Raw genomic sequence first — 13871 nt, forward strand, 5'->3', positions numbered from 1 at the left:
AACTCGAACTCGTTTGACTTGATTGATTTGCCGTTTCGTGATAGTCGGTGTATACCGGATGGTACCCATAATTGACAAATTTGCTTTTTTCCGTACAGATTTTCTTGTATGTCGTACACGTCTTAAAATGCATAATAAAAGTACTTTGTAGGGCAAAAAAGTACAGAATGACAGATATACATATGAAACAGATATATGACTTCTGTTTGCTGCACTTTTGCTTTTTGCACCAATCGAGTGTGTTCATGACACTTTTGGGGCACAAGATTTGAAATAAGCCCAATGAAATGAAATGAAATGAAATGATCTGCATTTATATAGCGCTTTTCAAGTCAATGCGCTTTACAATGTGCTCCACATTTCCCAATAGCGGCCTTGCAGCCATGGAAGGCGCTAACCTGCTTATTGGGGGTATTAGGGGTTCAGTGTCTTACCCAAGGACACCTCGACATGTAAAACGGACGAGCCGGGATTCAAACTGCGATCTCTTGATCCCAAGACGAGCGCTCTACCTCCTGAGCTACTGCCGCCCCATAGCATGTTTGAATGTACTCTACGTTAAATAAGTATAGATGTCCCCACCTTTACAAACGAAAAGAAATACTGACACGAAAATGGCAACATGAGGCAGACGCAAAACAATTTCCATTTCTCTTTGGATTTCTTTCTTCCTCTCCCTTTCTTTTCCCCCTCTCTCACGACTTTATATCTTTTGTGTCCAACGCTATCTCCCTCTCTCTGTTTTTCTTTCTTTGTCCCGCCCTCTCTCATTTTCCCCTCCCTCTTTCTCTTATTTCTTTCCCTCTCTTTTTCTTTCTCTTTAATCTACTACTCCAACCCCCAACAGAATGTTTGTTCTATCGTGTGGCCATCGAGATAAAATGAGTTTGACACCCCTTTCTATTATCTACCTGTCATTGTTCTTCTTTGCCTCTTTGCTTCTCTCACTCTCAAAGTTCCACGCAATTATTATAAATTATAATAATATAAAAAATATAAATTATAAATTAAATTATATAGAGCGCACCTGATTATAAGCCGCACCCACTACATTTTAAGACTAAAACCAATTGTGTACTTACACAAGCCGCACCTGTATATAAGCCACATGCGCCCACATTAAAAAATGTAACACAAAGACAAAATTAACCCAAACCCGACTTTAAGTCCCGCGATTGAAACTAAATGTCCTTTATAAAAGTACACAGTCCAAAAATCACAGCCGGAAAAATGAACGGAAAATGATACCAGTACTTAAGGTTTGATGCAGACCTGCAGAGTCCGGGTCCCGTTAAAAGTAATCCAAGGAAATAAGTGTATATTTCCAAAGGCAAGGGTGGGAAAAATCTATATCCACTATTGTCCGCCGCGTCCACAAACACTCACCTTTACCGGTCCCCACTTCCCATCACCCCGCGTTTGTTTCGCCCCTTCTTTTTTATTCGCCCGTGCAAAACATATCAGAATAAGTGTCTGAAATAAATACATTATAAAAATATACAGTTGCAAATACACATTATGCATGTTTACACATATTCGCAAAGAAAGACGGTACATCGAGAGAGTTTTCAAAGCTTTAATTATAATAATATAACTTTCATCCCAAACGGTGCCTGTGACAGGGCAGTTAATGGTAGCAACACGCTAGCAACACGCTCGCAACACAGTAAACGAGTCTGTTTAAAAAACATACCGTACTTGTAAAAATCACGGTAAACCATCCTCATCTTCCTCATGTGCTGCGTCATGTGCCTTTCTTTTTGCATTTTATCATGATGATGTTTACGCTAATTTAATTCATGCACAAGCCAAGAAGTTGCAGTCTTCCTCGGGGCATATATTCCACCGGTCTAAATCTTACCTTTTGTACTCGAGCGCCGCTGGCGGCCGTTAGAAAAATCACATAAATTGGCCGCATCACTGAATAAGCCGCAGGGTTGAACGTTTGGGAAAAAAGTAGCGGCTTATAGTCGGAAATTACGGTAATCGGAAAATATATTTCTTGTCACAAGAGGAAAAAAAGTTAAACTATTTTGATGGTGGAATGGGAAAGTTTTAACCAAGGAAAGATGAATATTTTACCTCCAAGTGTAGCCTTTTCAACTGTCTTCCGGGGTGTATTTAAACGAAACCTTCGTAAAAATTACTTTTTTTTCTGAACAGAAGTGACCGTGTTCCAACCAAATGCATCTTTGTTCCCTTTTGAGCAATGAAGACACATTTTGTCATTCTGTCAGTTGGCTTTTGTCCGAAAGTTACTCAGCTGAGGCGTACCCCCAACCCTTTTAACTCTCGGATAAATTTGTCCTAATTACTTCTTTATCGTAGCAGCAAATTAAATATTCACATGGAGGCCTCGCTCACCTCCGAGCCCCCTCCTGTCCTATTCCTTTTAACTACTTTCTTTTTTTCGTTCTTTTCTTTCTTGTGCTTGAAAAGTCAGTGGTATCGTGGTCCTGCACATTCCAGATATGAAACAAAAGAGTTGAGCTAATCCACATGACATGAAAGGAATTAGCTTCCATTCAAAATGTCAATAAAAGGGATATAGCTGTCAGTAAATTTTCACATGTAGTCATAAACCAACATTTCATTAAATAAATGTATTCGTCTATTCGCTCCAAGTGCTTTGACGTGAAGGCTTGAATTTGAGCTTTTTGCCCTGTAGAGGGAACAGTCTGCCAAGCCTAGATAGCCCAATTGGTTGCTTTCTGGTCTCCCGATGTCTAGCATCTGTCGTGTCCGGCATGGTCGCCGTGGCGACCGGCTGGCCCCGCCCCCTGGGCACGGCTGCAGTAGGTCAGCTAATTTGCCTGTGTGCTACTTAAAGGTGGGTTGTGGGTTTTGCGGGTGCTGGCTCATTGCATTTTCTGTCTGCATTTCCCGTTCTGTTTTGTTTGAGTCGGAAGAAACCTGTGTTTGCACGTTTTTAGTTAAAGCCTGTTTGTTCTGTCTTGTCCCTGAGTTTTGGACGACTTTTATTTTGGTAAATAAAAGTTTTGATCGTCAACGCAATTGAGTTCTCCCTTCCTGCCCCCTGCCTCCGTTCTGGTCCGGTCTCCCTCGTGACAGCATCAAAAGTTTGCAGCTGGTTCAGAATGCAGCAGCTAGACTTTTTCTTTCTTTTCTTTTTTTCTGGCTTTTTTCTGAATGTTTCCTTCTTTCTTCTCTTCCTTTTGTTTCTTTTTTTCCCAGCTTTTCACTACTTTTTCATTTTGGTATTTTTTTATTTTTTGTTCTATTACCCCCCATTTCCTTTAAGTCATTTTTTGCATAACTTTACATAATATTTGGGCATGTTGGGATTAAAGAAGCAAAAACAACCGAAAGAGCCGGTTCCTTTTAGTGAGCCGAGCCGAAGAAGCCGGTTCTTGAAAAACCCTACTGACTACTCAACTTTGTTCTACTTCGACTCGACTTCAAAATACCACATTTAGGACACAAAGTCAGGGGAACCCTTATATTTTTACCTTCATGCACTGTAACTTTGACTTAATTTGCTTCTAAATTAGCAATTTCAAGCCCTGATTTTATTCCCCCCTTCTTCATTTTGTCATTTTGTGAATAGTTTTACATAATATTTGGTCATGTTGGGACTAAAAAAGCAAAAACAACCTGAAGGGCCGTTCCTTTTAGTGAGCCGAGCAAAAGAAGCCGGTTCTTGACAAACTCTACTAACTTTACTTTTCAACTTCGTTCGACATTGACTTCAAAATATTGCATTTAGGGCACAACGTCAGGGGAACCGGTGTATTTTTACCTTTATGCACTGTAACTTTGACTTAATTCGCTTCTAAATTAGCAATTTCGAGCCCTGATTTTTGTGAGCTGGCTAGATTTTCTTGTGCGCGGAAAAGCTCTGGGTAGTGAGCGATTTCGCACACGCGGAGCTTCGAAGGAACATTGGCCGTCACATAACAGCGTTATTTATGAGGACATTAGTCCCAACACTGATGATGACCAGAAGAATCCCATTGGAAGCTGCTGAATGAATTGAGGATATCCTTGAGGTTGCTTGCAGTGACACAAATTCAACCGCATCTATTTTGGGAGAAATATGAGCAACTCTCCAAGCTTGGGGGATGAGTAGCATAAGACCCTTCAGACAAACAATATCAGCACTTAAGAGAAATCTGAGACTTATACAATGTTGAATTTTAATAGGAATGAGTTGGGCTGTTGAAATGTGTCACACATAAGGCCTGCGGGCAGGATCAAGCCCATTAGATGATTTAAACCAGCGTGCCGTCAATTTCTGAGCAGTAGTCTGAGTACTCGCTAGCTTGTTTCTATCACGTTTTGACCATCCATCCATTATCCAGGTCGCGGGGGCAGCAGCCTTAAAACGGAAGCGCAGACGTCCCTATCCACAGCCACCTCCTCCAGCTCATCCGACGGGATCCCGAGACATTCCCAAGCCAGCCGAGAGACATAGTCTCTCCAGCGTATCCTGGGTCGCCCTCGGGGCCTCCTGCCGGTGGGACATGCCCGGAACACCTACCGAGGGCGTCCAGGAGGCTTTCTATCAGATGCCCGAGCCACCTCAGCTGGCTCCTCTCAATGCGGAGGAGCAGTGGCTCTACTCCTGATGACTGAGCTTCTTATCTTATCTCTAAGGGAAAACCCAGACACCCTGCGGAGGAAACTCATTTCGGCCTCTTGTATCCGGGATCGTGTTCTTTCGGTCATAACCCAAAGTTCATGACCATAGGTGAGGGTAGGAATGTAGAACGACCGGTAGATCGAGAGCTTTGCCTTTGGGCTCAGCTTCCTCTTCACCGCGACGGAACGGTACAGGGTCCGAATGACAGACGCTGCACCGACCTGTCTGTCGATCTCCGGTTCCATCCTACCCTTACTCGTGAATAACCCCAAGATACTTGAACTACTCCACTTGGAGCAAGATCTCATCCCCAACCTGGAGGGAGCAAGCCACCCTTTTCCGACATCTTCCCCCACCATCGGAGCCAACTCACCACCAGGTTGGGATCAGTTGACAGCTCCGCCCCTCTTTTCACTCGAGTGTCCAGAACATGCGGCCGCAGGTTCGACGAAACGAGGACAAAGTCGATCATCGAACTACTGCCTAGGGTGTCCTGGTGCCAAGTGCGCATATGGACACCCTTATCAGTGTTCATTTGACCTGTGAAAAGTGATGGGTCCCGGGGACTCGCATGCTCAAAAATCTATGGGTCCCAACAGAGATCTATGGGTCCCCAAAATTGAGTGTGCTCCATGCCCTTACAAACTGTCGTATTTTCCCTTACAAAATACAAAAAAAACTTTGTTTACACATGTTTATTTAACTTATTATATTGCACATGTGTTTCCTGATATCATATATCTTGTTAATGAACATTTTGTTGTGAGACACGGATTTGCTCGACATGAATGAGGTTTATTATTAAAAAAAGTTCAAAAATGAAGTCGCTTGGATGTTCACTGGAGAAGGAAAAATACATGCAAATATAATTAAGTAGAATAATACATTTTCTTATTCAAATTATGAATCAAGCCGGACTGACCAACACGGTAACGGACCCCAGCCTGCCCCCGACCAACGAGTACGGATCGATCTTCGTCATAAGACCCGTGTCGCCACCTGGAATGTCCAGACACTCCTTCGCCCCGGAGCTGCCACCCTGCTGTCCCGAGAGCTCTGTCGCTATAACATCACCATGGCAGGGCTCTGTGAAGTACGATGGCAAGGCAATGGTGAAACAACAGCTGGCAACCATTGCTACATCTGGAGTGGCCCCGAGAGTCGGACCGGCCTTTACGGTGTGGCTCTTGCCATTCCAAAAGCCCTCCGGAGGTCCCTCATCAGCTGGACACCAATAAGCGACAGACTACTGTCTGCTCGATTCCTCCACCATCACGGCAAGATGACAGTGATCGTCGCCTACGCCCCCACCGATGTCGCTGATGAGGATGCGAAGGACGCGTTCTTTGACCAACTCCACCAGGCTGTCAACCAAGCCCCACCACACGACGTCACCATCATCCTCACTGATGCCAACGCCACTCTATCCAGCAATGATCGGTCCCCCGGCTCACCTGTCGGCACCACCTTCGTTGACAGCACAACAAACGACAATGGCAACCGCCTCCTCCTCCTCTGCCACCAAAACAACCTTTGTGTTGCTGACACCTGGTTTCCCCGGAAATGCATCCATCACTGGACGTGGTACAGCCCAGATGGCAGAACCAGGAAGGCATTGGACCACATCCTGATATCACGACGCTGGAAGTCGTTTGTAACCAACTGCCGGGTGTTCAGAGGAGCACAGCTTGGCAACACAGACCATCGTCTGCTGGTGGCCCAGCTCAAGCTAAAGCTCCGAGCCAACCAGCACAAGACTCTGCCTCGCCCCGACTCCTCCCGACTCAGCGACCCCAACATCGCCAGAGACTTCAGTTGCTCCATCCGCCGCTCTTTTGATACCCTGGCTCCTGACAAGCTGACAGACTGGGCGGCCTTCAAGGAAAGTGTCCTCCAGTCTGCTCACAATGTCCTCGGACGCCCGCGATCCTCCCCGAGAAAGCCCTGGATATCAGAGAGGACACTAAACATCATAGACCAGCGGCGTGAGGCCCGACTCCGAGGCGACCTCACAGAGTATCGGAGACTGAATCGCCTGCGCAATGTGGCCATTGCTGAAGATAGGGAGAGGTTTTGGCAGGCAGAAGCCCAACAGCTTGAGTCCGCGGCCAACAACAACAACATGAGCCGCGTATTCAGTCTACTACGCCAAGCCCGTAGCGGCCCACACATAAAGACAGCCCTGGTAAAGGACTCAGACGGCAACCTCATCATGACAGAAGCCAACTGCCTCGAGCGCTGGAAGGAGCACTTTAGCCTCCTCTTGCAGCACAGCACCATCCCGGCTGATCCCACCCTCCTAGGGGCTGCGAGCACAGCACCTCCTAACGACACCTGCTGCACAGACCCTGTAACACCCGAGGAAGTGAGAGCTGCTCTGAAGAAGCTGAACACCAAGAAAGCCCCCGGCATCTGTGCCATTACCGGCGAGATGCTCAAGGCTGGCGGTGATGGCATGGTGGAGTGGCTAACCCGCCTATTCAACCAGGTGTGGGAATCGGAGCAGCTGCCCACCGACTGGACCAGAGGAGTCATCTTGCCCTTCTGGAAATGCAAGGGCGACAGGCTTGTCTGTGGAAACCACAGAGGCATAACCTTACTCTCCATCCCGGGCAAGGTCTTTACCAGGATCTTGCTCAGCCGTGCCCTTCCAGCAATCAGAAGCTGCCGCCGTCCCCAGCAGGCTGGCTTTATGCCCAACCGCTACACAACGGACCACATCTCTGCCGTCCGTTTGCTGATAGAAAAGACCCGTGAATTCCGTAAAGATCGCCATCTATATATCGGATTCATTGATCTGAAGGCCGCCTTTGACACCGTCTGCCACTCTTCACTGTGGAACATCCTCCAAGCTCTCAGAGCACCACCCAAGATCATAGCCCTGTTCAAGCTGCTCTACAGCAACACAGAGAGCTGTGTCCGTATCAACGGCATTGACTCCGACTGGTTTGCTATCTCCAGCGGCGTTCGCCAAGGCTGTGTGGCTGCTCCCGACCTTTTTAATTGCATCATCGACCATCTGATGTTCAGGGTTAGTGAGCGCATCCCCGGAGTGTCTTTCGGCAACTACCACCTGACTGACCTGGAGTATGCTGACGACACCATCATTCTCAGCACTTCCTACAGCCAGCTGAGAGACGCTCTGGGCATTTACAGCGAAGAGGCAGCGCGGCTTGGCCTGCAAGTGAGTTGGACGAAAACCAAGTTCATGTATGTCGGTGATGGACCAGATCCACCTCCCATCCAAATTGGTAGCGACATCGTAGAGCCTGTCAAGAGCTTTGTATATCTGGGGTCCATGGTGACAGACAATGGGGACCTAAAACCAGAGATTCTCCGCAGAAGAGCCCTGGCAGCATCTGCTCTGCAGTCTCTCTGGAAACCACTCTGGCGGCACCAGACCATCGCACGCAAGACGAAGCTCCGCATTTACAACCTCGCCGTACTCCCTATCCTGCTTTATGGCTCAGAAACATGGCCCCTGAACGACACCCTGGCCACAAGAATCGATGGTTTTGATAGCAGGGCTCTCAGAACCATCGAGAACATCAGGTGGCCCCAGCGAGTCTCCAATAAAGAGCTCAGAGCCCGCACGTGCCAGCCCCAAGCATCTTCCTTGGTCGCACAACGCCGCACCCGCTGGTTTGGCCATGTCCTTCGTCTACCACCAGACCATCCGACTCGAGCCATTCTCCAGTTTGACCCATAGGCCGCAGGCTGGAGACGACCACGAGGGAAACCCCGCACTCGATGGCTCGACGTCGTTGCGGGCGACCTCCAACAACACGGAGTTGCCGTAGAGGATGCAGAACAGCTGGCACAAGACCGCCAGCATTGGAAAAACCTGGTTCATCTGGTCGGCTCAACGCACAGGGACGGGACCCCCCGACCTTCGCTGGAGCAATAAGTAAGTAAGTAAGTAAGTAATTATGAATTCATTTTCTGCATTCAATTATTGTTGGTAATATACTGATTAAAAGGGATCACCACAAACCTGTCTTTATCCATTTTCTCCCTTTATACTTCCTTTTTTTCTTAACTTATTTATAGAACATCATCAGTCATAATATAATGCATCAAAGCAAGTGAGCCGTTTGAGAGCCGGCTCTCTTGAATGAGTTGAGCCGAAAAAGCCGGTTCTCTAAAAATAGACGGACTTTCACTACACAACTCGAACTCGAGATGGGCGTGCAGACGAAAACTCGAACCGCGAGACCAAAACAACAATGGCGGATCTGCCTGCCGAAAAGTTTGGAGTGCGGTAGATCTTTGTTAAAAAATGATAATGACAATTTCGTGTCAAAAAAGTTGCGTCCCTGGGACGCACGTTTATTTGAGACTATGCGTCCCCAGCAAAAATTGTGCGTCTAGGACGCAGGGACGCGGGCAAACCAGAACACTGCCTTATGTCTGAAATGTTTTGACTTTTTTAATAAATACAAAACAAATGCTACTTCTCTACACTAGAGGGCAGTAAAGGTGTAAAGAGCTGACGTCCAGTCTGGTTTTATTTCAAACACAATATTGAGTATTATTTTCTCAGCTTCGGTGACTCAGCATTGTAGTTTTAGGTGATGGTATTACCCATTTATTGCTTAAACTCATACTTGAGATTTCCTTCGGCAAGCATAATTTATTCATTGTTCCCCTTTCAGTTCGTTTACGTTTGTGGTGTGGTGGTTTGGGTGTAAAGCTGCCTTTGCTTAACTGTTAAAATAAACCAATTGTTTACGCATGCATTGCCAAACATTGTTTGTAAATATTTTTTTTGTGCTTAGAAAAAAAACCCTATCATTTGTGAATAGTATTTGTAGGGTGAGCTAAAAATTTAGGCTGAATTGTAAAGCATAGTATTGAAAAACTTTAAATACAGTATTTGGAGTTGACAATTTTATACTGAAACTATAAAGTCTGGATTTGGCCCGTGAGCCAAACTGTGTTTGATATGCCTTCTGTAGGACCTTCCCCATTTGTCCTTTTCCTGTTACATCACGGGCAGCACAACGGCGCAGTGGTTAGCACGTGTGGAGTTTGCATGTTCTCCCCTTGCTTGTGCTGGTTTCCTCCGGGCACTCCGGTTTCCTCCCACAAAAACAAGCATGTCAGGTCAATTGGTCGGTTCAAATTGTCCCTAGTTGAAAATGAGCGAGCGAATTGTCTGTCCCTGTCAGGGTTGGGTAGGGTTACTTTAACTGGATTACTTTCAATTATTTTTCGATTACTCCCATACCAAATGCGCTAATAAAAGACAAAAGAAACTAAATATGAATAAAATGACTACATTTTGTGCAGGCTTGGGGAGTAACGGAATACATGGAACGGCAAAAAGCTGTTTGGATTTATTTTCATTATGTTTCTGTCGCATTTTATGTTAGTTTTGCCGGAGATCAAAGCCAGGAGAGAAAGCTTACCACGTGTTGTGAGTCATCATTTTATTCAAATTTAGTTTATTTTGTCTTTTATTAGCATATTTGGTATTGGAGTAATCCAAAAGTAATTGATAGTAATCAATTTAAAGTAACCCTACCCAACCCTGATCCCTGTGTGCCCTGGCAACCAGTTCAGGGTGTCCCCTGCCCACTGCTCGAAGATAGCTAATTTGGGCTCCAGCAACCCCGCAACCCTACTGAGGATAAGCGGTCCAGATAATGGATGGATGGATGGACAAATTAGAGACTATTTGTAAAGTAATTGCTCTCTCTCACTTGTTGATTCAATTAAACTAAAAACTACATTTCTTGACTGTCAAAACACACAATTTTTGCTGTCATGAATGTTTTTTTCTACCGTGACACAGAAGATGCTCAACTACCTGATGCTCACTCAGTTGAAAGCGCGAACTGGCATTGTTATTTCCTAACCCTGTCCCTCGGAGGAATAATTAGGCTGACAGGTAGAAAAGCAGGGTGAAAGCCGACCCGGCTTCTCTTACCTGCTTTATTGAGTCTTGAACATACTGAACAGCAGCATTTGTCTTGTCTGCATCTTTTCGTCCTGAAATACCTCATGCACAATTGTTATTCTAATGCCATATTTTTATGATAGGGTGGCATGCAATGTTCCCTGTAATTTTCCTTACGGGTCTGAGCGTTCACACAAAGTCGGTGAGCGACGCTTGAAACAACAGTGAGCAACGGCAATCCCAAGTGTGGCAACTAAGTCATTATCAAACATGTCCAAAACTTGACATCACATTACATTTTGCTGAGTTTCTGGCAATGCATTTTTTTTTCACTTTTGAAGGAATTGACTTAAGTATTATTGCAAAGGTTGTATTGTCATGGCCAGCATGGTCGCTGTGGCGACTGGCTGGCCCCGCCCCCTGGGCACCAGCTGAAGCAGATCAGCTTAAGGGTGGGTTGTGGGTTTTGCGGGTGCTGGCTCATTGCATTTTCTGATTTGCATTTTCTGTCTGCATCTCCCGTTCTGTTTGCTCTGTCCTGTTTTGTTTGAGTTGGAAAAAACCTGTGTTTGCACGTTTTTAGTTAAAGCCTGTTTGTTCTGTCTTGACCCTGAGTTTTGGACGACTTTTATTTTGGTAAATAAAAGTTTTGATCGTCAACGCAATTGAGTTCTCCCTTCCTGCCTCCTGCCTCCGTTCTGGTCCGGTCTCCCACGTGACATGTATGGCCTACAATCGTCATTTGTTTTTACAACAATTATTTCACAAGATTTCCATTTTTTTTTTCCTGGTATCTTTTGTTGCATAATACTAACATTTTTGGGGGCTTATTTAGTCGGTTGCACGATACACAACTGTATTAAATCACATTTTTTAGTGGAAGTACAAAGATTGACTTGGTATAATTGGAAATTTTTTGAATGCAACATTAACCTTTTCTTCTTTTCTTTTCGTTTTTTTCTATTTTTTTAATTCCTTTAAAAAAATCTCATAGTTTTTATTTTTTCCTAGCTGGTACTTTTTTTATTTTTGCTCTCCATTTACTTGTTTTCCTTTGTTTCTTTCTTTTCTTTTTTTCTGGCTTTTTTCTGAATTTTTCCTTCTTTTCTCTCTTCCTTTTGTTTCTGTTTTTCCTCAGCTTTTGACTACTTTTTCATTTTTTTTTATTTTTTTTTTCTTTTTTGTTCTATTCCTCCTTCCTTTAAACCAGGGGTGTCAAACTCATTTTAACTCGGGGGCCACACGATAGAACAAACATTCTGTCGGGGGCCGGACTAGTAGATTCAAGAGAAAGAAAAAGACAGAAATTAGAGAAAGAGGGAGGGAAAAGGAGAGAGGGCAGGACAAAGAAAGAGAGGGAGAGAGAGGGAGGAAAAAGATAAAAAGAGAAGTCACGAGAGAGGAGGAAAAAAGGGAGAGGAAGAAAGAAATCCAAAAAGAAATAGAAAGACAGAAGAAGAGAAAAGAGAAAAGAAAGCACAAAGGGTAGGAAGAGAGAAAGAGAAAAGAGAGAAAGGAAAAAAGGAAATTAGAGCAAAATAAGCTAAAAAGACACAGAGAGAGAAAGAGACAAAGAGCAACAAAGGAAGAGAAAAAGAGAGACACAGAGTGAAAGAGACAGAGACATAGAGTGGGAGAAAAGTGGTGGAGAGAGAGAGAGAGAAATAAATACAAGTACAGTGTCTTTGTGAGAGGCACCTGGCTTTGGCAACATCAAGTTGACATATTTCAACTTGCAGCTTGTTTTTCTCTCGCGCTTCTCCGGTTGTTGTCTCGCGGGGCCGGATTCAATCCTTTAGCGGGCCTGATCTGGCCCGCGGGCCGCCTGTTTGACACCTGTGCTTTAAACCATTTGTGCATCATTTTACATAATAGTTGGTCATATAGGGATAAAAAGCAAAAACAACCTGAAGCATGTGAACGCCTTCATGGACCAGCTGGCAGAGATGGGAAACTGCGTCGTGGCCGTCATAGACTTTCTGGACTAGTTTACAGGCTGCTGTCATGCACTTTACGGACAAATTTTCAACATGTTACCTAGTGTTTACTATGTTTGTGTACTGTAATGCTAAATGGAATTCACCCTGGTCATCCTGGAAGGGGGATTACCACTTGTGAGGTCCCTTCTCAAGGTTTCTCTTTTTCCTCACGCTGAGGTTTTGAGTGGTTCCTTGCCCGCATGTTGGTTTCAGATCAGGTCATTGTGTCATCCTGTGCAGTCCTTTGAGACATTTTTGTGATTAAGGGCTATATCAATAAATGTGACTTGACTTGACTATGTGCATTTGCATGTGTGCGTGGTGTATTTTCACAGGAACCAAAAGTGATGTTCATTAGCCAGGCGGAGGCGGTATCAAGTGCAAACATCTTTAATTAACACATCCCTTCTTCCCCCCTACCAACACTTCCTGACTTTGATGTCAAAGTACCATGCATCTAAGAGGAGGTTGCCACGGTGATAGTGGCTCAATCCATGGACAAAATCTCCTCCATCGACGTGAAATTTTAATCCTTCCTCCCCATCTCGGGAATCGCTCAATTAACCAACAGGCCAGATATCCACGTAATTGCCCGATAAGGAAGTAATCCCGAATCCATTCACTTTTAATGACTTACTAATTAAGACAATAAAGACACACACACACACACACACACACCGGAAGGACTTTCCCACTGATCGCAAAGCTATTGTTGAGATTATTGGCACAATTTCGGCCTTAAATCGCGCTAATACGTAGCTTCATTTGGAAAGATCAGATGTTAATCCGTCCACTGTTCGAGTGCAGTGTGGGAAAAATTTTCAGTAGCCAGTTCTCACACAGGACTCATTGTGTATCCTTGGATTTTGACACTAGAAACTTAACAATTGTTGTAAAAGGGAAGCGTAATGGACAATTGACTTTCTTAATTACTCGGATACAAATCGTTAGCACAGAAAGAGGACGGCAGCAACTACTAGATTCGTTTATTAGGGGAAACTTTTGAATTTTACCTCAGGGCCTGCAAGGCCTTCTTTGCTAGCTTGGAAAACATCTGAATCATAGGATGTTAATTACCGTAAATTCCGTACTATAGAACATGATTAAAAGCCGCACCCACCACATTTTAAGAGGAAACCCGATTTTGTACTTTCACAAGCCGCACCTGTATATAAGCCGCATGCGCCCACATTGGAAAATGTAACACAAAGACAAAATTAACCCAAACCCGACTTTAAGTCCCGCGAATGAAACTGAATGCCCTTCATTAAAGTCCACAGTCCAAAAATCACAGCCAACAAAATGAACGGAAAATGATACCGGTAATTAAGGTTTGATGCAGACCTGCAGAGTCCGGGTCACAATGAAAGTAATCCAAGGAAACAAG

This window comes from Urocampus carinirostris, chromosome 6 (genome assembly GCF_059441175.1).
Source record: "Urocampus carinirostris isolate Australia breed hairy pipefish chromosome 6, RoL_Ucar_1.0, whole genome shotgun sequence".
Lineage (NCBI taxonomy): Eukaryota > Metazoa > Chordata > Actinopteri > Syngnathiformes > Syngnathidae > Urocampus > Urocampus carinirostris.